At 42.0% G+C, this 23,512-nt stretch overlaps 1 non-coding gene and 1 pseudogene across 1 annotated transcript; both read right to left on the reverse strand.

Annotated features, from left to right (window-relative positions):
- Nucleotides 1-5,012: 5,012 nt before the first annotated feature.
- LOC136335450 (elongation factor 1-alpha 1-like) lies at nt 5,013-13,082 on the reverse strand (annotated as a pseudogene).
- A 9,806-nt stretch (nt 13,083-22,888) lies between these two features.
- On the reverse strand, nt 22,889-22,964 carry TRNAT-GGU (transfer RNA threonine (anticodon GGU)). The gene has a single exon. It is a non-coding gene; the product is annotated as a tRNA-Thr (tRNA).
- Between the last annotated feature and the right edge of the window lie 548 nt (nt 22,965-23,512).

Raw genomic sequence — 23,512 nt, forward strand, 5'->3', positions numbered from 1 at the left:
AATAATCAAGACAACATGATATTGGTATAGAGATAGAAATATATATTAATGGAACAAAGTTAAGAGTCAGGAATAAATTCTTACATTTATGGTCAATTGATTTTCAAGGAATTAGCTGACAGTTCAATGAAGAAAGGGCAGTATTTTCAACAAATGATTCTGGGACAATTGGATATCCATATGCTAATATGTTAACTTAGATTTTTACTTCAAACCATACATAAAATTAACTGAAAATGGATTTAGACCTAAATGTAAAAGTAATACTAGAGAAGTTCTAGAAGAAAACATAGGATAGATAGAATCTTTATGACCTTGAGCTAGGCAGAGTTCTTAAATATGATATCAAAAGCATAGTTCACAAAAGAAAATTTTACTAAATTGAACTTCATCAATATAAAAAATTTTGTGCTTCTAAAGATACTCTTAATAAGTTGCAAAGACAGACCCAGACTAAGAAAAATATTTACAAAGTATGTATCTAATAGAGAACTTGTATCTAAAATATACAAAGGACTCATCACTAATAAAAAGTCTAACAATCCAATTAAAATCTGAGTGAAACATATGAATGCACATTTCACCAAAGAGGACATATGAATAGCTAAAAAGCACTTGAAAGGATTCTCAACATCATTAGTCATTACAGAAATGCAAATTAAAACCACAATAATATCATTACATACTAATGAGGGTTATAATCCAAGGACAGATGAGACCAACTATTGGAGAGATTGTGGGGAAACTTTTATATATATATATTGCAGGCAGGAATGTAAAATGAACAGCCACACTGTAAAAAATTTGGGTAGTTTTTTTAAAGCTAAACAAATTTGCCATATGACCCAGAAATTCCACTACTAGGTATATATACAAAAATAAATAAAAATACATGTTTACACAGAGACTTGTACCTAAATGTTCACAGCAGCACCATTTATAATAACCAAAATGCAAATGCCCATCAAGTGCTGGATGGATAAACAAAATGTAGTATACCCATACCAGGGGTAGTCAGCCTTTTTATACCTACCGCCCACTTTTGTATCTCTGTTAGTAGTAAAATCTTCTAACTGCCCACCGGTTCCACAGTAACGGTGATTTATAAAGTAGGAAAGTAACTTTACTTTATAAAATTTATAAAGCAAAGTTACAGCAAGTTAAAGTATATAATAATAATTGCTTACCAAGTACTTTATGTCAGATTTTCGCTAAGTTTGGCAGAATAAATCTTTATAGAACAACTTACTATAGTTAAATCTATCTTTTTATTTATACTTCGGTTGCTCCACTACCACCCACCATGAAAGCTGAAACACCCACTGGCGGTAGGGACCAGGTTGACTACCACTGACCCCTACAATTGACTATTTTCCAGCCAGAAAAAGGAATAAAGCACTGATACGTGTTACAACATGAATGAACCTCAAAAACAATATTAAATAAAAGAAGCCAGTTGAGCCTGACCAGGTGGTGGCACAGTGGATAGAGCGATGGACTGGGATGCGGAGAACCATGCTCAAATCAACTGAGCTATCCTCAGCACCTGGGACTGACACTCAAATCAATTGAGCTATTGGCTGCAAGAGGGGAATAGAGAGAAAAGAGAGAGAAGGAGGGGAAGAGAAGCAGATGGTCACTTCTCATGTGTACCCTGATCAGGGACCAAACCTGGGATATCCATATACTGAAGCGACACTCTATCCACTGAGAAAACTGGCCAGGCCACCTACATGATTTTATCAGAAAAAAACAATCTGCTTGAAAATCTTTTACTGACTGTGCTATTATAATTCTTTACTACAAAATTATGCATTTATCAGTAAATTAAAACATGAAGATGAAAGAGAGAGTCTATTAGTCAAGATTTTTCAGAGAACAGAACTGAGATATATATGTATATATGTGTGTATATATGTGATTTATTATCAAGATTGGCTCATGCAGTTATACATTCTGGTAAGTCTCATTATCTACTGTCTACAAACTAGAGACCTAGGAATGATGGTGGTGTAGTTCTGAGAACCAGATGGCTGATAGTGTAATTACCAGTCAAGGGCAAGAGAAGACATGTCTCAACTCAGCAGTCAAGCATAGATTAAATTCCCCCTTCCTCTGACTTTTTATTCTATTCAGGCCCTCAATGGGTTGAATGCTGCCCCATCCACAATGGGGAGGGCAGTCTGCTTTGCATAGTTCACCACTTCAAATGCTAATCTCATCCAGAAACACCCTCACAGACACCTCCAGAGATAATATTTAATCTGGGCACTCCATGCCCACCTAAAATTAACCATTACAAGGTAATCAGAGTTGGTGTTTCATGGTAGTGATTCTCAAACTGGGGGACCACTAATGATATACCAAGACTTTCCAGCCTGACTAGGCGGTGGTGCAGTGGATAGAACCTTGGACTGGGATGCAGAAGACCCAGGTTCGAGACCCCGAGGTCGGCAGCTTGAGCGCGGGCTCATCTGGTTTGAGCAGAGCTCACCAGCTTGGACCTAAGGTTGCTGGCTCGAGCAAGGGGTTACTCAGTCTGCTGAAGGCCCACAGTCAAGGCACATATGAGAAAGCAATCCATGAACAACTAAGGTGTCGCAACAAAAAATTGATGATTGGTGCTTCTCATCTCTCTCCGTTCCTGTCTGTCTGTCCCTATCTGTCCCTCTCTCTGACTCTCTCTCTCTGTAAAAAAAAAAAAAAAAGAAGAAGCCAGTTGAAAAATACTCCATATTTTATTATTGCATTTACTTCATCTGACCTATAAAGTCAAATGAGGTCAGTATTTGCCTGAAACTAAGGGTGAAATTGAGGATTGATTGAGATACTCATAAAGAAACTTGATGAGGTTTTGGGAATGTTCTAAATCTAGAGTGTTGGCAATGGTGGCACAGCACAATAAATTTATTAAAAATAATTTGTATACTTACAATGGGTGAATTTTATGATATGTAAATTACTCTTAAATAAAACTGTAAAATTTTAAATGAACTTTAGAAATACTTGTCCATTATTGATTGACAGTTTACTATAGGCTTTTTCTGGAACATAGAGACCAAGAGAAGCATGCAGAAATGGGAAGAGAATTCATTTAAAAATATTAAAATATTGAGGAGGTTCTATTGGAGCGACCAGAGAAAATCTTCAGGAGTAGAGCCTTGGGAATGGCCAGAAGTTGCTGAGGAAACTCTTCAGGCTGAAAGGCCTAAAAAAGACCTAGAAAAAGACAGACCGGATAGAGTTCTGAGGACTGAGCTGGTGCGGGTTTAGGCAATTTTGAAGAACACAGTTCCACCCTCATGCCCAAGAGGGCGCCAGAGGAGCAAGCCCCAGTGACTGTACGTTCCCAGCCTCTACTGGCAGGACACTCTACTGGGTTCGTTCAAAACCCAGCCCACTTTCTTCCGAGACCAGAACTCTCAGTTTCCTTTTATTTTCTTTTGTGGGCAGGAGAAGGAATTTGCCTGAAGGTTGCTTCCTTTTGAATCTGACAAGGAGGCAAGAAGGGCCAAGTGAGGCCCTGCCACTCTCTGCAGGGGAGAGGCAGCCGGTACAGCCAAAAGAAACTTCCCTAAGAGGAGCTTTTTCAGAATGACACATGCTATTTTCTTCCTCTCCCTCTGTGACTCAGATTCCCGTTTCACACAGACCTTTGCCTATGTTTGCTTTCCTCTGCCCTGACCGCTGGCCAGCAGACTGTGTACACAGTGTTTTCCCACTCCTGCCCCCGGTCTGAATCAGCCTGGTAAAAACATCAGCTGGAGTAGATCTATGTTTACAAGGTAAATTCTTTTTACAACAAATACCTTCGCAATGAAAATCCTTAACGAAGAGCCCTCCTCCACAGCCCAGTTTATGTCTAACCTAATTCAAAGTATGGTCCATGAAACAACATTCTAATCCATAGTAGGTATTTGCACAGTCCAGCGGAGCTTAGTTGTAAAAGGATTTGACCTGTAATACTTTCATTTCCCCAAGGAGCTTGAGAAATAAGTAGAGGCAAAAACACAGCCCCCTCTGTGCTTGGAGAGTATTTTCCCACAGACACTTGTTTTAAAAATCTGGTTCCCAGGAAATCTTTGTAAGTTTTCCCAATAGATCCTGGACAAGAAAAAGAGATAAGCTTAAGAGTTGATAAGCAGAGGTCTTCTCAGAAAGAAACCATGGGAAATTTCTTAATATTCAGGCAGGCAGGCCCTGATCCCACAGCACTGTAGAGAGTGATCAAGGGATCCAGAAATGCACCAAGTTAAAGGAAACTAAAGTAGTGTTCCACAGATGTGATAGTACTGTTGAGGCCTGAAGCCATAATAATGTACTAATGAGAGTCAAGTCTTTCTTTTTTCTTTTCTCCTCTCATTAAAATTTGTTTTAATAGGTCTCAAAATTCTGTGACAGATTTTTGGTCAAGTTGTTTCCACTATAAAGTACTGATTTTAAAAACTAATAACCTAAAAACTGCCACATACACACACAAAAAAAAACCCCAAATGATACACAAAACATTCTGTTTCTTCTGGAGGTTTTACTAGTAAATTTCAATGGCCAATTGAGATAAACAACTTTGAAACTGTTTTGCCATCACTGATTAAGAGTGGGGTGGCAGCCCTCGCTGGTTGGCTCAGTGGTAGAGAGTCGGCCTGGCGTGCAGGAGTCCCAGGTTCGATTCCTGGCCAGGGCACACAGGAGAGGCGCCCATCTGCTTCTCCACCCCTCCCCCTCTCCTTCCTCTCTGTCTCTCTCTTCCCCTCCCGCAGCCAAGGCTCCATTGAAGCAGAGTTGGCCCGGGCGCTGAGGATGGCTCTATGGCCTCCGCCTCAGGTGCTGGAATGGCCCTGGTTGCAACAGAGCAACACCCCAGATGGGCAGAGCATCACCCACTGGTGGGCATGCCGGGTGGATCACGGTCAGGCACATGCGGGAGTCTATCTGACTGCCTCCCCGTTTCCAGCTTCAGAAAAATACAAAAAAAAAAAAAGACTGGGGTGACAGTTATTGGGGATTAATATTCATTTAGCCTTCTGAGCTTTCTGGGCAAACTTGGTGACTTTGTCAGCTCCAGCTGCCTTCTTGTCCACTGCTTTGATGACACACAGCAACTGTCTGTCTCATGTCACAAACAGCAAAATGACCAAGGGAGGATAGTAAGAGAAGCTCTCAACACACATAGGTTTGCCAAGAACCATATCGAAGAGGCAGCATCATCAGATTTCAAAAACTTTGGGCCATCTTCCAGCTTTTTCCCAGAACGACGATCAATCTTCTCCTTCAGCTCAGCAAGTTTGCATGCAATGTGACCTGTGTGACAGTCCAGCACAGGTGTATATCCAGCACTGATTTGTCCTGAATGGTTCAGAATAATCACCTGAGCTGTGAAGCCAGCTATTTCCTTCTGAGTCATTTTTGCTGTCACCAGCCACACTGCCACAATGAACATATTTGACGAACATGTTTTTTTGTTTGTTTTTGTTTTGTTTCATTTTGTTTTGTTTTGTTTTGTTTTAAGTGAGAATAGCGGAGTGAGACAGACTCTTGTATGTACCCCAACTGGGATCCACCTGGCAACCCCCCTCTAGGGTCGATGCTCAAATCAACTGAGCTATTTTTATCATCTGAGGCCAACACTCAGACCAACCTAGCTATCCTCAGTGCCCGGGGCTGAAGCTCGAACCAGTAGGCCACTGGATGCAGGAGGGGAAGAAGGGGAAAGGGGGAGAGGGAAGGGGAGAGAAGCAGATGGTCGCTTCTCTTGTGTGCCCAGACCAGGAATCAAACCTGGGACATCCGTCCACTGGGCCAATGCTCTATCCAGTGAGCCAACAGGCCAAGGCCATGATGGACATGTTCTTGACATTGAAGCTCACATTGTCCCCAGGAAGAGCTTCACTCAAAGCTTCATGGAGCATTTCAGCAGACTTGACTTCAGTTGTAACATTGACTGGAGCAAAGGTGACCACTATGTTGGGTTTGAGAACATCAGTCTCCACTCAGTCCACAAAGACAGTACCAATACCACCAATTTCATAGAGATCCTGGAGGGGCAGACGCAGGGGCTTGTCAGTTGGATGAGTTGGTGGCAAGATGCAATCCATAGCTTTAAGCAGTGAAGTTCCACTAGTATTGCCATCTTTCTGGGTGACTTTCTGTCCCTTAAACCGAGGCATGTTAGCACTTGGCTCCAGCATGTTGTCGCCATTCCAACCAGTAATTGGCACAAATGCTACTGTGTCAGGGTTGTAGCCAATTTTCTTAATGTAGGTGCTGACTTCTTTAACTATTTCCTTGTATTACTTCTGGCTGTAGGGCAGCTCAGAAGAATCCATTCTGTTAACACCAACAATCAGTTGTTTCACAACCAGTGGGTAAGCCGGAGGGCATGCTCACGGGTCTGTTCGTTCTTAGAGACATCTGCTTCAGCTTCACCAATGCCAGCAGCAACAATCAGGACTGTACCGTCAGCCTGAGATGTGCTTGTAAGCACGTTTTTGATAACGTCTTTGTATCCTGAGGCATCACTGATGGTCACAGAGTAATTGGTGGTCTTGAATTTCCACAGGGAGATATCAGTGGTGATACCATGCTCACATCCATATTTCAATTCATCTAAGACCCAGGCATGCTTGTCGGATCCCTTCCCCATCTCAGCAGCCTCCCTCTCAAATTTTTCAATGGTTCCTTTGTCCATCCCACCACATTTGTAGATCTTATGGCCAGTAGTGGTGGACTTGCCGGAATCTACGTGTCCAGTGACGATGATGTTATGATTTCCTTCCTTCCTCTTTTTTAGCTTTGATTTAGTGGTGGATTTAAGACACTTAGGTTCTGGCAGCAAACCCCTTGTAAAAAAGTAAGAGTCAAGTCTTTAAAAATACAGTATCTAAGTCATCTGACAGAATTAACTACATCAATTGTTCTTATATACTGCTAAGTGCAAGATATTCCTAAAATGGCATTATTGCTGGAGGAAGTCATTATCTCCCTCTCCCAGCTCCATAAACTAGAAACTTCCACTTCTTCAAAATTAGGAAGAGCATTTACCTTCCTGCTACTCCCCTCTCAGTTCTCCCTAAGGAAGGAGTGACTCATCTAACTAGGCCCTGGGTAAGGAACTGAACAAGCTCGGCCCCTTCTGTATCTTCTTCTGGGACTAGCCTGTCTACCAGACAGGTGCATCCCAGCCCCAAGCCCCTCATGCACACACATACACCTGCTCCTACCTCCCCAGAAGGTCTGACACTTTTATCTACAGGTGTGTGATTTGTGGTCTGTTTTTAAAAGGTTCTGAACACAGAGGGGGTAAGAGCTCTGCTTTATTGGGCTTTTCAAAGCCCCCATATCAAGACTTTAAGTAACCCTACTTTTGAAATTTTGAAAATCAGGGAGGCCCAGGCTGGTTGGCTCAGTGGATAGAGTGTTAGCCCAGTGTATGGACATCCCAGGTTCAATTCCTGGTCAGGGCATACAAAAGTAGCAACCATCTGCTTCTCTTCCCCTCCCTTTCCCCCTTTTTTCCCTCTTACCCTCTTATAGATGGTGTCTCGACTGATTTGAGTGTTGGCCCAGGCACTGAGGATAGCTTGGTTGGTCCAAGTGCATCAGCCTCAGGTGCTAAAAATAACTTGGTTGATTTGAGCATCAGCCCCAGATGGGGGTTGCTAGGTTGATCCCAGTTGGGGCATATGTGAGAGTCTCACTATTTTCCCTCCTAGAAAGAAAGAAAGAAAGAAAGAAAGAAAGAAAGAAAGAAAGAAAGAAAGAAAGAAAGAAAGAGGAAAGGAAGGAAGGAAGGAAGGAAGGAAGGAAGGAAGAAAGAAAGAAAGAAAGAAAGAAAGAAAGAAAGAAAGAAAGAAAGAGAAAGAAAGAAAGAAGAAAGGAAAACCAGGGAATAACTCAAAGAAATTATTCAAGCAGGATACTAAATTTATCAAATGCCCTTGAGCTCCTCAGCTAGGAAGGGAGTCACCTCTTCTAGAAGAGAATACGGCTTGAAGGATTTGCTCATGAGGGGTGAAGAGAAGCTTTGCAGGGGCCTGGAGTGGAGAGACCAGCATCACTGTCAGATTCCTTCATATCTGAAGTGTGAAGTGATAGCAAGAGCTGCAAAGTGAGACCCAGTAAATTTGGGTTGAAGTCCCAGCTTATCCAATGTGCAGCCTTTACCATTTTGAACCTTGGTTTCCTTATTTGTAAGTGAACATAAATATTATTTCCAACTACCCTGTAGGGGTACTGTGAGAATCACATCATATCTTTTTTTAAATTATTTTTTCCATTGATTTGAGAAAGAAAGAGAGAGAGATGGAGGGAACAGGTAGGGAAGGAAGAAAGAGAGAAGCTTCAACTCGTTGTTCCACTCAGTTGTTCCATTTAGTTATGCACTCGGTGATTGCTTCTCATGTGTGCCCTGACTGGGGTCGAACCCACAACCTCAGAGTGCAAGGATGATGCTCTACGCACAGAGCCACCTGGCCAGGAGAATCACCTTATATCCCGTACAAGAGTGTTCTTGTACACTGGAAAGCATGATAGAAATATCACATAGTATGAAAAAAAATGGTGAGAAGAGACTCGCAGATATTTTTGGGTGAAAGTGCTGATATTTTACATTTGCTCTTCCAGATCCACTCTGATCTGTATCATGCAGACTGATCTTTCTGAACTGAGCCAATGGGCTCCCATTGTTTTCACTGCTCACTGACTTTAATAAAATGCATAGCAACAAAGGGGATTGGGAGAGAACTATTCCTCTGATTGGATTAGATTCTCCCAGGATCCTCCCAGCTGGGTCTCCTCGGGTGGCTACACCTCTGTGCTGAGGGTAACTCAAGTCAAACTGCCTTCTCCACGCAGTTCTCTCCCAGACCAGCAGCATTGCCCTTGTGGAAGTCGAAAAATAATTTTCCTTCTACCCTTCTAAATTCTTCTGGCTAGTCTAATAATCAAATTGACAGGAGACAGATTAACAGGAGAAAACAACCAAATTTATTATGTATGTACATACAAGGGTTCTATAAGAATATGGAGGCAGAGGGCGAACTGGACAGTTGAGGCATAAATTGCCACCTTGAGCTAAGGGGGTGAGGGTACTTATAGTTTGGGACTTCAAAGGGCTGGAAGGCAATTCCCATCAAGTTTGGTAAACAGATGGTTGCTGGGACACAGAGAGGGCTTTGATCAACCTTGCTAGGTCCCTCCCTGTCTATGGCACCTAGTTCATATTAAACTATAGTGATCTATAATAATAGCTCCCTGGAACAGGATCTCTATGGAAAGTCCTTTAGGCAGGTAAGGGAGAGAGCCTCTTGCTTCCTAAAAATAACCAACTTAAAATAATCAGTACCCCCAAAAGCATACTTTGGGGTGGCAAACTCTGCTGTCCCTCACCATCACCAGGGAATGTGTGGGAAATACAGGCGCATGGGTCCTACCCCCAAACCTACTGAGACAGAAGCTACAGGGTCAGGCCTGGCCATCCTGTTTTCACAAAGCCCGCCAGGTAATTCTGATGAATGCAAAGTTTAAAACCGCGGATGGAACTCACTACTCCCTTTCCTTTGCTCATAGCTACTAACCCTGGGATACTGTCCAATCCCTTGTTTGTTTTTTCCACCAAAACCCTGTTTACCTTTGTAAATAGTCTTTGTTATACTCTCCTCAAATTTCTCATTTTGAGTGTGCCATCGTTTCCACAGGACCCTAACGCCGTCTAGTAGGGGCTTCTTGGGATCTCAAAAATAAGACAACTGCTTTGTATGCTGTCTATGAAAAGGACAGGCTCACTGTCCAAGGGCAGGGGGTGGGCAGGGAGGGGGAGACCCGCTAATGGGATCACTGAATAAAGAAATCTCGTTGCCAATCATTCCCAAATCTGTTAGGCAAACTCTTGCAGTGGGTCTGTGTATTTCAGGAAATATCACCGTTCAGTAAACTAAGAAATGATGTAACATCCCTGCGAGACATATGACTAAAAGCTGAGGTTTCTGTGTGGGCTTGGGCTGTTATGTTGGTTTTTAGGAAGGGCTTTAGTCTGAACGGTGGAAGTGCTAAAATAAGTTGCTACTTGCAAAAGAAAGCTGATGGTATTTCTGTTCTTTAATTAAGGCCGAAGCTATAGCAAGCTATATTCATATCGTTTATTTTTCATTTAATATGAAAGTTGTTTGGACTTATGTCTTCTAACATTCGAGCAGCCATAGAGAACGAGCAAGTTTGGATTGTGAGTCTGACCAGAGTGTGCAAGGCGAAAACAAAGAGAGACTGTTTCTAGGTGTTTGTTTCTTCATGTTTCTTGTCACAGGGACTCTCCTTTTTCCAGGGCATAAATCCAACATAGGAATAAATATTCATAGAGGTCAGGAAAGAAGCCTACAGTAAAACTGAGAAGCCCCACTCCAGCAAGTCATTTTCTTTGGAATTGTAAAGGTGCCTAAAGTCACGGTAAGAAAGAGGCTTTGGGAAAATTTAACCAAAAGTGCTAAACTAACTGTAAAACCGGTGGTCGTGGCCATGCAGGTTCTCATTGGATTCAGATAGATGGTAAAGGAACTGTGTAGCCTGAAGATGGTGGGCCATTCTGTTTATTAGAGTCTCACAACAGCAGACTAGTAAGCAGGCAAGGGAAAAAAACCCGTGCACTCTCTCTCTCAGAGCTGATGAGCGAACAGGTGGTGGTGGTAGGTGGGGGACTCCTTTTACAGCAAACAGTAGCAAAAATGGCCCCTCCCAATGGCGGCAGGTAATCTGCAATCTACAATCTGCCACCCGTTGGGCAAGCACCTGCAGCCTTACACAGACTATACACACATGCTGCTGCCTCGTGCTCAGGCACCAATCAGGCAAAGTACAAGCGAGCAAGCCTAACATACTTGTTTGCCCAACACTAACCCCGGTTTTTCTCTTCTATGTGGATTGACTCTGTTGCTTTCCTAGCAAATAAAGAAAACGGTTTTCAAAGTACCAAATCTCATTTATGCCTAATGATTTATTAATTTAACGAGTAAGACTTGGGCCCAGTAGTGGGATTCAAATAATTTAACAACCGGTTCTCTGCCCTAATGACCATATTAAGTATAAAAAAACAATATACCAAGAGGTAGTTATTATTTTATACATTTAATACTTAAATAAGAACAATAAAAGAGGCACACAAAACTAGATTATAAGAAAGTTTTAAAATATTAATGAAAAAATATTAAATAATACCCGACTAAAAACAATAAAACTGTTCTTTAAGATATTTCCATTAGGCTTCTTGATTGGCATCCTCATTTGCAATTTTTCTTACCTATGGATGAATGAACATTACTACGGGTGCTTAGAATACGCTGTTGTGCAGATGAACATTAAAAAAGAGTAAGGAGTGTACTTTGTGATTTCCACATTGGGCAGCTGCCCAGGCGCCCACCTTAGAGAGAATCCTGATTATAAGTGCTATCTTAACTACCAGTTCACGGAACGAAACAAAACAATCCCACAACTACTTGGGCCCTAAAAAATGGTACAGTAGGCTAAGTTTGTCTTTTAATTTTTGGTTTAATCTACTTTTTTAGAACTGTTTCCCTATCTCCCTCACCCACCAACCCCAGATTCACACTATCCTCAAGGCTGTGAGTTCATAGCCCATCAATTCAACAACCTTTCCAGATTTTCCCTCTTTGAACTTTTCCCAGGCACACTCAGAATTTAGAAGATCAGGGTCCCTGCCAGACCAGGCAGTGGCTCAGTGGATAGAGCATTGGACTAGGACACAGAGGACTCCGGTTTAAAGCCCCAAAGTTGTCAGCTTGAGTGCGGGGTCGCCAGCTTGAGCGTGAGATCACAGACATGACTCCATGGTCACTGGCTTGAGCCCAGGGTCGCTGGCTTGAGCAAGGGGTCACTCGCTCTGCTAGAGCCCATATGAGAGGCACATATGAGAAAGCAATCAATGAACAACTAAGGTGCCACAATGAAGAATTGATGCTTCTCATCTCTCTCCCTTCCTGTCTGTCTGTCCTTATCTGTCCCTCTCTCTGTCTCTCTTTCTGTCTCTGTCAAAAAAATAAAATAAAATAAAAAGAACAAGGTCCTGTTCCTTAGGGCCTCTTGCTGATGTGATTGATTAACCAATGGCTTGCAGTGAGTAACCTTGCCTAAGGCCCACTAGAGTAAACTGATGTCAGGAACAGAAGGCTTTGCCATTAGTAGCTATGTGATCTTGGGAAAGTTACAAAGAATTATAAATTCTTGGGGCTGAAAGTGACCAATGCTTGAATACATATTCTAACACCACTCTGAGGTGTTCTCCACCTTCTACTAAAAATAATTTCTACCCACTTACTAAGAACCTCTTATGGGCTAAGGCCCATGCTTGGCATGTTAAAGACATTATCACTTATCCTGTTAGTAACCATAAGGTAGCTGGCACTAACCCACTATACAGATGTGGAACTGACACTTGATGGAATGACATAGTCCAAATAAGTGGCAGAGCCAGGTTCCCGTTACAGCTGGCCCAGAAGTCCGTGCTTATTCCACTTAGCTGTGTGATCTCCTGAGAGACCCCATTCGGACCCTGCAATGGAAGTATCCTTTATAATGAGCTGCCTTCTGCCTTCCTTTGCCTCTGCCCCCCCACCACCACCACCATCACCTCCAAGTTCTACCCTGCTGGATAGTCGTCAAAGTCAGCTTCCTCTACTGCATGCCACTCCTTCAAATAGTTAAAGACTAACAAACTACTTTAACCATCCTGAAAACATTCAACTTTTCCTCCTAGGAAGGTTTAAAATCCCTTCACTATCCTACTGATTCCTCTTCCGTTTTTCTATGTTTTTTATAAATCAACAAAAATAAAAACATGAAGCTGAACACACACAAGGAAAACTGCACAAATTATAAGTATGTAGTTCAATTAATTTTTACAAAGTCAACACTCCTTGATCAGGAAACTGTAGTATTACCGGAACCCGGAAGCCCGTGCTATCCCCTCTCTGCTGTCCCCAGAGGCGACCACCGCCCTGACTTTTAAGGGAAGCCTGCAGTCTGCATCCTTTTGTGTCTGGCTTCCTTTGCTCAGTATTGCGAGAGTCCCACGTCATACTGCATGGAGCCATAGTGGTTTCATTCTCGTAGTTTTCTGTTTATAGTTTTTAAATTTAAGATCTTAACCACATTTACGTGTATAATTCAATGGTATCAAGTATATTTACGATGTTGTAGAATCATCACCACCATCCATCTCCAGAACTTTTTCATCTTCCCAAACTGAAAGTCTATTCCCATTAAACAATAACTCCCCATGTGCCCCTCCCCCAGCTCCTGGCAACCACCATTCCATTTTCTGTTTCTATGAATTTGACTACTTTAATAACCTTACATTGGTGGAATCATACAGCATTGTCTTTCTGTGACTGGCTTATTTCACTTAGCATAATGTCTTCAAGGTTTACCCGTGTTGTAGCCTGTGTCAGAATGTCCTTCCTTTTTAAAGTTAAATAATATTCCATTTTATGGAGGTGCCATGTTTTGTTTATTCTGTGTGTTTTTTAAATATGTTGTCTTATATGGATCCAGTGCCTCCAGTGGGGCTGGAATTAGCAGGTCGTTTGCACGGCTCCACCACTGCACTGCCAGACTTTTTTAGTTGCTTCTGAATCTGGCTCCTCTTTAGATAGAGTTCCCTTTGTGCCTTATCCGTCTTTATTTATTTATTTATTTATTTATTTATTTACTTATTTTAGTGAGAGTAGGGGAGGTACAGAGACAGATTCCCACATGTACCCTGACCAGGATGCACCCAGCAACCCCGGTCTGGAGCTGATGCTCTGCCCTGTCAGGGGCCGCTCCTAACTGAGCTATTTTTAGCACCTGAGACAGAGGCTACACAGAGTCATCTTCAGGGCCGGGGGGGCCTGATATACTCAAATCAATCAAGTCATGGCTGCGGGAGGAGAAGAGAGAAAGGGAGAGGGAGAAGGGGAAGGAGGGGGGAAAAGCAGATGGTAGCCTTTCCTGTGTCTCTGACCAGGAATCAAACCTGGGACATCCACACATGACTTCAGTGCTCTACTGCTGAGCCAACCAGCCAGGGCCGAATAATAATCAAGAAATGAATGAGGTTGACCAGTGGTGGCCCAATGGATAGAGTGTTGACCTGGGACACTGAGGTTCCAGGTTTGAAAACTTGAGTTTGCCAGCTTGAGCTGGTCTCATCTGGCTTGAGCTCAGAATCACCAGCTTGAGTGCAGGTTGCCAGCTTGAATGTGGGGATCATCAGCATTATCCCATGGTTGCCAGCTTGAGCCCAGGTTCTCTGGCTTGAGCAAGAGGTCACTGCCTCAGCAGAAGCCCCCTGGTCAAGCAATCAATGAACAACTAACAAGTGACACAACTGTGAGTTGATGCTTCTCATATCTCTCCCAAAGAAAAAGAAAAAAAGAGAGAAAAGAATGAATGGATAAGAGCCCCATGAGGTCCCCCCTCTTTACTTCTCTGAGCCTCAGTTTCCTCATTCTTGAAATCAATTTTTCAAGTCTGCCTCTCTTAACATCTCTGATTTTATGACATACTTGGCATTTACCAAGGCTTTTGGGTGACTTATTTCAAGGGTTTGACTGACAAAAACAATAACAGTAATTTTTATTTATTTATTTTTGTTTGTTTTTATTTATTTTTTTTTTTCTGTATTTTTCTGAAGCCGGAAACGGGGAGAGACAGTCAGACAGACTCCCGCATGCGCCCGACCGGGATCCACCCAGCACGCCCACCAGGGGGCGACGCTCTGCCCCTCCGGGGGGTCGCTCTGTTGAGACCAGAGCCACTCTAGCGCCTGGGGCAGAGGCCGAGGAGCCATCCCCAGTGCCCGGGCCATCTTTGCTCCAGTGGAGCCTCGGCTGCCAGAGGGGAAGAGAGAGACAGAGAGGAAGGAGAGGGGGAGGGGTGGAGAAGCAGATGGGCGCTTCTCCTGTGTGCCCTGGCCAGGAATCGAACCCGGGACTTCTGCACGCCAGGCCGACGCTCTACCACTGAGCCAACCGGCCAGAGCCAATAACAGTAATTTTTAAAACTACATTTATATGTCCTAGTTTATGTAATTTCAACTTACCCCCTTGGTAACCTTGTTAGGTAATGTGAGAATTTAAGGCTCTCTGGGAGATGCTTCTGGACAAAGAGATTTGAAAATGGTCATTAAGGTGGTCTCCGTTAGAGAGGGGTTTGGCAACCTAATTTAACTCATTCTCCATGAGCCCTCTAAGTTAACAAAACTTCCCCGGGGGCTGTAGGGAAGCTGCAATTCCCAACCTGGTCACTAGGTGGCCACTTACGTGCACTTTTAGGGGGCAGATGAGAAAAACAACTCCTGTTCCAGAGCCGGGATGGTTCCCAAATGGCCATAAACCATATTGAGCTTTGTCTGGAGTCTTTCCAGATATAAAATGGTTTGAAAGCCCTGAGGCCCTGAGTATTCTGCAATACAAAACGATGGGCATTAGACTTAAAATGCTCCTCACTCTGTTCCTGGAGAAGTTAAAATAGGACCAAAATATTTTATCCTCCATCTTATGACTCCTGGATCTCACTCTTGCTTCTCTTCTTTCTCTCTCATCCATTAGAATTCATAAGAAAGGCACAAAGCCAAGTTCTGATGGGCTCACGATTGAAACACACTAACTTAAAATGTCTCAAGGGACAGTAAGTTTACAGGCAGATCAGTAGCTCTCCAGTTGGAATGTTTACAGGAGACTGAACTTACTGTCTTATGAAAGAGAATAATAGCTCACATACTTCAAGAACTTTTGGAAACTTCTGTGTGAGATCAGTTCAAGGTCCACACGAATAAATATTCTCTCCTAGACAATTGCTGCTAATAAAGTGGTGTATATGCTTTCAGATATTTTTTCTTAAATACATACTAGTATATGTTTCTTCTTTGTGAGAACTAACACTTTCAAATAATCTTTAAAACTTGATTATAAAAAAAAAGGACCATTGATTAAACCATGATGACTAATTGTTAACTTCATGCCACATACTCTTCTCTTACATTGACAATTCATGGGTTTTGGTAAAGTTGTGTTCAACTGTTTATATATATTTTTTTAATAATTAGTATTAATTTATTTTGGCTTCCTTCTCTTTAAGTATTATTGGCATTTCTACTACAAAGGTATTTTTTTGCCATTTCCTACCAACTTCCTATTATCTTTTCAAATTGTACATTTGATTGCTTAACCTAGGTTATATTTTTTAAGTTGATTTATAACTTTTGAAACACAATGTTGCTCTATTTTATCATTGCTGCTTCCTTGACTTCAAGCACAACTAACTTTGGGGGGGGGACTAACACTTTAAAATTTTTCATTCTACATGTTATCTTCATAGAAGTTCTATGACCCTCTTGTTGTATTCACTCTTTAACATTTGTAACGCCCCAATGGGTTAAAAGCAGACACAAAATCACAGACTAAGTAAAGAAATGACTAGCTATTTGGAGACTACAGAGAACAACTTCATTCTACGCATTAGTGTTTTATAAGGATAAAATGAAATAGTGACTGTGCAAGCCCTTTGGAAAATACGAAGATATACCTACCATGCAAATGTAATATTTGGCTTGACTTAGGGTGGAAACCAAGAACTGTTGAAACAGTGGCTTCTTAGGATTTACAAATGCCCAGGGTCAAATATCTGAGAAAGAAGAGATACTTAACTACCACCCTTTCTTAAACTCGTTGAATTCTCAGCATTGTTTACTTACAAATGGTCTGGCTACCATTGTGACTTAACACATGTTAGTAACAGAGCACTGGGAGAAGGCATTTTTTACAGTAATCTAGGGGTTCCAACAAATAGCAGGGGACATAAATCAGCACAAAGTCTTAAAAGTGGCTGTTCTGACAAGATGGAGCCAGTGCATTGTGGCTTTTCTTATTAGCTTGGCTATAAAGTTGGCTATTAACTTAGCACTTAATTGGATCCTCCTACAGTGGAATCATAAGAGCATTCAGTCCTGCAGGCTAGAGAACATGTTGTACCTGCTGAATAGTGTTTAAGGTACTTTAAAAGTCTGGTTATAATTGAGTAATGACTAAACATGACTTTATTAAATCGGATTTGTAGAGGTGGTAGGCAGGTTATGCACCTACACAGAATTGTATCTGAAGCGCTGCATCTGAACTCTAGCTCCACCATTTACAAACTGCATGACTTTGGTCATTTATTTTTACCCTTATGAGCCTCAGTTTCTTCATTTGTATAATGAGGGTAACAGCATCTGTCCTTACTTTATAGACTTAAAGAAGAGCATGCACAGAAAAGAGCTTTGGAGACAAGCGCTATACACACATTAGTTACAATTACCAATTATAACCATTGTATGTTACCAATGAGGAAACTAAGGTCTCCATCTATGACTTGTTTACATACAATGTATTATCCAGCTATAAACGGTCATTAAAATTTAAGTTTGTTAGAAGTGAGATTTAATTACCATCCATGTGTAGATGCATTACTAAATTTCCAGCTAAAACTATAGCTAGGCTAGTCCCTGAAGGAAAAAGCTTTTCATTTATATTTTGCTTGTCAGTGCTTGGCTGAAACTTCTGTTTTTATAAGAGTCACATGAGATAATCTAAACACTAAATCTAATTATGAGGAAGAATCTACAAAACAAACTCTAACCTTGTATGAAAGCCAAAACTTTCATTGTATTTTCATAGTCTTCATGAAATAACTTTTAACCTTCATCCTAACATATGTTTCAAACCTGTAATTTTACCAATAATATAAAAAGGACCAGTTGTGGCCTCAAAGATACCTTACTCTAATATAATGTTTGTCTCAAGAGAATTAGTTATCAATAATGTGTCTATGAAAATAACATTACCTCAATCTAAAGGCACTTTTCTGTTTTAAATATGGCTATTCTGAGTTTTTTCTTATATTTAAATTTTATGATGGATTTGGATTAAATAAATCTAAAGTTTGTTTATAGCTCTAAGCTCCAATGATATAGAATTCATCAATATTTATTTTTTTCCAGCTATAGTCATATAGCAATTTGGGGCTATTTTCTTTTCCACAGGGGAAAAAAAATTTCATAGGGTCATATTCAACCTTGGGTCCTTATTAAGAGATGTCTTTCAAAGTCTTTTTTAGGTTAGCCCTGGCCAGATAGGATAGCTCGGTTATTTAGGGCTTTGTCCCAAAGTGCTGATTCCTGATTCGATCCCCAGTCAGGGCACATATAGGAACAAATCAATGTTCTTATCTCTGTCTCTCCCCCCCCCTTCCTCTCTCTCTAAAATCAATAAATTAAAAAGAAAAAATTTTAAGTCTTTATGAGTTAAGAGTAGTTTAATTTAAGTGTTCCACAATAAGGAATGCATTGATTTGGCTCATGTCCCGACTGATCTTGAGCAAGATATTCTAAATCTCAGTATTTTAATCTTTGGAATGAGGTTGTTTCAACAGAATGCCCAGAAACTATAAGATTTTTAAGAGGTGGGGTGGTTCAGGAAAAGCTATTGTTTTGAAGCTAGACACTTTTTCAGTCTAGATAGACTACACATCGATGTCACCTTTTGTTCCGGTGAAATGAACCAACCGGACCCTTTACAGAAAGCGAAACCGATGGCTTCCGCGGGTTGCGGGGGAGCACTGTAGGAAACCTGAGCACGAATGTTCTCAGCGGAGAACCTGACCAGGTCGTCTCGTTGGAAACGTAATTGTTGTTAACCTCTGAGACTGTGCTCTATCTCTGCCTGTATTGTCGCTTTTGAGGTGGAGGTAATGTCTCTTTTCTTTCCATATGAATCTCAATGGATTAGGACAGCCCTGTTACTTGTACCTAGAAAAAAATGTTTGTTCTTGCCAGAGAAAGTGCTATCTGGAAATCTGAAACTGGGGCCCTAGAGACAGGAAGGTGTTCAGATCTAGAAGGTAAGGACAATGAAACTTACCTTGGAATGTGGTTGTGGGACTTAAATAAGCAAATGCATTAAGGCTCTTGGAACATAACAGATACTCAATAAATGGTAGCTGTTATGAATATATCCAGTACTGTTGTCTTAAGCCCTACCATGATCTCTTCCTCTGGCAGACGTCAGGAGGAGCAGAAAACAGGATGGCTCTCAGCTCACTCTCAGTGACAGCCCTGTACACGTGCTGTTCCATCTTACCCCTGGGGCATGCACCTGCAAACCTTGGGCAGGGCTCTGGATGGCAGCTGAACAGGGTTAGCAGCAGTGAGACCCAGAAGCAGTCTGTATACTTAGCATTCTCTCAGGGCTGGCTCAGGGAGACATGTGACCTGAAGTTCAGCAGAAATGTCGACAAGGGGACATTCATTCCCTACTTTAGATTGGCTTGCGTTCACTTACTGAAGCTTCAAACAGAAGAGATGCAGCAACACAAGGCAAAGGAATACTGCTACCAGGGACCATACCCAGGACAGTGTTATCTTGATACTCTTTGATTGTTTTAACTTCTAGTAAATATTCTTCCCTTTAGGTAAATGACAAATAGAGTAGGTACATGAGCACAATGCTGAGTCGCATCTTTCAAGAACTTCACAGAGAGGAGTCCTGGAGGAACTGCATTGATGGGAGCACATGGAAGTTTCCTCTGATTATTCAGATAAGGAAATGGTAAGCAAGGTGACCTTCAGAGTATAAAGGGGCAGCAGATGTGGACTAGCCACCCAGGGGAATGGGTGATGCGATGGAATAGCCTGGCAGCATGGAGGCCCAGGGGATGTCCGTGATGACGAATTTAAATGGAGTCTAGTTGGCATGGTTGTAATTTTAGCCAACACCTTTAAGTACGAAGTAGGGAGAGCTGGTTTTAATTAGAGTTAGAAGTTTGCCAGACAGGTACTATGAAAGAGGGGCAATGAAAATGGGGGTGTATACAACGACCGTGGATGGAAGTTGCATAAGAAGGAAAGTAAGAGGACAGTAGGGGTGAGGGGGTGATGAGCAGTCCCAATGGGGCTGAAGTCATTCTTTAAGCAAACATTGGCATAATTTTTTAGATGTTTGAGAGTGGGTCATTTCCTTGCGGTCTTCCCATTTTACCTTCTTTTCTACTTTCTTTTTTCCTTTTTTCCACAGTTTAAATAGTAAGTTCTTGGTGTGATGCACCTTGCTTTGCTGAGAAAAAGGGAGACATGCCTTTCAGTGCAAATTCTTGTACTTCCTTGTAAAGAAGGAGTTAAATGGTGTTATTGGGAAGTCCTTTAACATTATCCAGATTTGGCTTAGAGATAAATTTATGCTGATGTCCTTTATTTTTCTCCTTAATTTACAAAGAGCTCTCTTATCTCAGACATTCTGGTGCTTTGTTGGAATTTTCAACTCTGCAACACTGCCTATTACAGAGCAATTTTTCAGGAGAGCTGCAATCTGACCCTTAAATTGGGGCAGGACTCCAAGCAAAACAGAGGCCTCCTGGCCAGAGCTTCAGCTCAGGTTCCTGGGTCATTCTGTCAGTCTGTTGTGCTGTTCTTTCACCTACCTGAACACTATCTTAAATGATTGCTTTCCAAATGCAATGACGCAGCAGTCTGTTTTCCAGAGACCTTACAGTCAGTGAGCTCCTTGCCCAGACTGTTTGACCTGGTGATTCCAAGGGGCTTTAAAGTAGAACAAACAGCCCTGGCTAGATAGCTCAGTTGGTTAGAGCATCATCCCAAAGTGTGAAGGTTGCCGGTTCCATCTCTGGTCAGGGCACATACAGGAACAGGTGATCCTGTTTCTTTCTTGCTCTCTCCCTTTCTCTCTCTAAAATCCATAAAATAAACATTGAAAAAAATAAAGTAGAACAAAGAGTTTACAAAGGCACAGAAAGGAGGAAAAATAGAATTTGAAGATTTTTGAAATAAAAAAAATGACCCACTAATATGTTCACCATTCCTGACTTGTGGGAGGGCACCTTGAGTGGTCTCCGTGCCCATCCTCCGCCTCTACCCAGGACTGCAGCAAAGCCGGTCTAGAAGGAGGGCACACATGGAAATTAGGTTTCATACTCTGTCACTGTCTCAGGGATTTAAACATTTTAATCTTATATTTGTCTTTAACCCTTTGAGTAGTACTAACGCTCATGTACATAAGTGGTAGTCAACCTGGTCCCTACCGCCCACTAATAGGCGTTCCAGCTTTCATGGTGGGCAGTAGCGGAGCAACCAAAGTATAAATAAAAAGATAGATTTAACTATAGTAAGTTGTTTTATAAAGATTTATTCTGCCAAACTTAGCAAAAATCTGACATAAAGTACTTTGTAAGTAATTATTATTATATGCTTTAACTTGGTGTAACTCTGCTTTATAAATTCTATAAAGTAAAGTTACTTCCCTACTTTATAAATCACCATTACTGTGGAACCGGTCAGAAAATTTTACTACTAACAGAGATACAAAAGTGGGCGGTAGGTATAAAAAGGTTGACTCCCCCTGATGTACATCCTCATTTGAAGGGTTAACAAAAAACTCACTACTCAAAGGGTTAAGCACATTTCCTCTTCCACACTTTTACTCGTTATTCAATTGAATATCATGGAATATTCCCAGTTTGGAAAGTAATTCACTACTTGTTGTTATAACAAACATGCCTAATTTTAAAATTACCTAATTGCCACCATAAAAATTAATCACAATAATGTAGGGCTTCCATCTTGACTTTTTGGTTTTTTAAATATGTGAAAAGCATAGCCTTGTAAGAAGACTTGAATCCTCCCAGAGTTCAACCCCCTCACCTTTCCAGGCACTATGGAATAGTCCATAGAGAAACAGAGCTGAAGTCAGAAGCCCCAAATCCCAATTCTGCTGTTATAAACTGCATCATCACGGTTTATATTACTCTTAATTTAAATCTCCAACTTCCTCATCTGCAGCACATAAAAAAGCATACATACACTCCAAAGAAACCAGCTGACAAATGTAAAAAGCATTTTGTAAATGACAAATATTGTAGAAGTATGTCTGTTTTTAGGGGTAACTCCCCAATAGCCCACGTTTGCCTGTTTGGTGTCCACCCCTCCTTTCCTCGCTTTCTCTGCCCAACTTCCCCCCTCCTTCCCTCAGTGTCCAGCTGTCCTCTGTGACATGTTGCTGGAACAGAAACTTCAGAGACCACACAAAAGCTATAGCTACAGTTGAACCTTGGACAATACAGGTTTGAACTACATGGGTCCACTTATATGTACATTTTTTTCCAATAAAGACCTATATTGTTTTTAATCTATAGTTGGGAGTTCCTGGATGTGGAGAGATGACTGTGTGCTTTGCACGATGCCATTTTATAGAGGGGACTTGAGCATCTGCTGACTTTATCATCTGTGATGGCCTGGAACCAATCTTAAGTTTTGGGCAGAGGCAGATTTAACGGCGGGCACACCGAGCATGCGCCCTGAGCCCCGACTTCTGAAGGGCCCCGCAAAACCCCAACTTTACACTTTTTTCTAATGACACCAAGTTTGGTTTCATGTGTGCAATTTTAACATTCATAGTACATAGTATTTTTTATTTATTTAAAAATATGGTTAACGTGTACTTTTATTTTCCCTGTCTCTCCCTTTTTTTTTTTTTTTTTTTTTTTTTTGTATTTTTCTGAAGCTGGAAACGAGGAGAGACAGTCAGACAGACTCCCGCATGCGCCCTACCGGGATCCACGCGGCACGCCCACCAGGGGCGACGCTCTGCCCACCAGGGGGCGATGCTCTGCCCCTTCAGAGCGTCGCTCTGTTGCGACCAGAGCCACTCTAGTGCCTGGGGCAGAGGCCAAGGAGTCATCCTCAGCGCCCGCGCCATCTTTGTTCCAATGGAGCCTCGGCTGCGGGAGGGGAAGAGAGAGACAGAGAGGAAGGAGAAGGGGAAGGGTGGAGAAGCAGATGGGCGCTTCTCCTGTGTGCCCTGGCCGGGAATCGAACCCGGGACTTCTGCATACCAGGCTGACGCTCTACCACTGAGCCAACCGGCCAGGGCCTCTCCCCTTTTTTTTAAGGGGCCCAATATTTTCTTCTGCACCCAGGACCTCAACTGACCTTAATCCACCTCTGGTTTTGGGGGGAGTCCAAAGTTATATCCAGACTTTCAACTGTATGGGCATTGGTTCAAGGGTTAGCAGTCTAGCCAAAGAAGAAATTGTACCAACACCATCTTCCTGCTAGACACATTTCTTAGAGGGTACAATAAGACTAGACAAAGGAAGAAAGAGATAAGAAAAAGCAGATTGGAGATGCCAGTGATGAGAGAGCAGGAGAAGGGAGAAGAAAGAGCAAAGAGGGAACAAAGCACCCAGTAGACACAGAGGAGCACAGAATTCACATCACCCCCAAGCCTCCGAACCCGGTTGGAAAGAAAAGGAAGCTGGGCAGCATGATTCCAACAAGCCATGAATGTGTATAAAAGAGAGTCTCTACACAAAAGAGTAAAGGAAGCACAAGAGATTCAAATTCTTCTCTTCGGGGAGGGGAGTGTCAGGTAGCATTGCAGGTAGGGACGGTGATGAACTGAAGTCACGATAGATGTAG

This window comes from Saccopteryx bilineata, chromosome 4 (assembly GCF_036850765.1).
Source record: "Saccopteryx bilineata isolate mSacBil1 chromosome 4, mSacBil1_pri_phased_curated, whole genome shotgun sequence".
In the NCBI taxonomy this organism is placed as follows: Eukaryota; Metazoa; Chordata; class Mammalia; order Chiroptera; family Emballonuridae; genus Saccopteryx; species Saccopteryx bilineata.